The 926-nt window shown below is 30.9% G+C and overlaps 1 protein-coding gene across 1 annotated transcript in view; it reads left to right on the top strand.

The window, feature by feature from the left end:
- Positions 1–926, top strand: part of LOC107577125 (rho guanine nucleotide exchange factor 17-like) — a 32,307-nt gene that overhangs the window by 7,598 nt on the left and 23,783 nt on the right. The gene's annotated exons all lie outside the window — the stretch shown is intronic.

The raw sequence follows: 926 nt of genomic DNA, 5'->3' as shown, positions 1-926 counted from the left end.
CAAGCACACATGACACATATCAACCACTTTCTTTCTTGCTTGCTTTCTTGCTCTTTTCCCATTTTGTGGACATTATTTTGTATTACTATAGTAAAACGTATATACATGCTGTATAAGTTTGATCAAAAATACAGTAAAAACAACAAAAAAACTTCAATATTACAATTTAAAATAACTGTTTTCTATTTGAATATATAGTAAAATGTAATTTATTCCTGTGATGCAAAGCTAAATTTTTAGCTTCATTACTCCAGTCTTCAGTGTCACATGATCTTCAGAAATCATTCTAATATGCTGATTTGCTACTCAATAAACATTTCTTATTATTATCAGTGTTGAAAACAGTTGTGCTGCTTCATATTTTTGTAGAAACCGTCATACATATTCTTGGAAAGAGGCAAGGCAAGTTTATTTATATAGCACATTTCGTACACAATGGTAATTGTGCTTTACATAAAAGAAAGTAAAATAATGATAAAAAATAATCACAAAAATACAACAAGGAATTTAAAAACTTTGAAAATGATTAAAACATTTATTTAAAATGAATTTAAGACAGTTAAAATTAGAAAATGATTATACATAAAATACAGTGCAATCATTTCGGGTTGCAAAATACAGTGAAATCAGTTCGGACATCGCACAGTGCTCATTCAATAAATGCACAGCTAAACAGATGAGCTTTGAGTCTAGATTTAAATGTGACTTCTGTTTTAGCACATCTGATCTCTTCTGGAAGCTGATTCCAACTGAGGGCAGCAAAATAGCTAAAAGCGGATTCCCCTTGTTTTGTGTGAATCCTTGGTATTTCTAACTAACTCGATCCTAATGATCTGAGTGGTCTGTTAGGTTTATATTCAGTGAGCATATTTGCACTGTATTTAGGTCCCAGGCCATTGAGTGAAATGTAAACGAGTAAAGTACTT

Source organism: Sinocyclocheilus grahami, unplaced genomic scaffold, assembly GCF_001515645.1.
Source record: "Sinocyclocheilus grahami isolate Dianchi unplaced genomic scaffold, SAMN03320097.WGS_v1.1 scaffold5196.1, whole genome shotgun sequence".
Classification (NCBI taxonomy): domain Eukaryota; kingdom Metazoa; phylum Chordata; class Actinopteri; order Cypriniformes; family Cyprinidae; genus Sinocyclocheilus; species Sinocyclocheilus grahami.
Note: the sequence above shows the minus strand (reverse complement) of the source record. Positions and strands in the feature narration are given on the sequence as shown.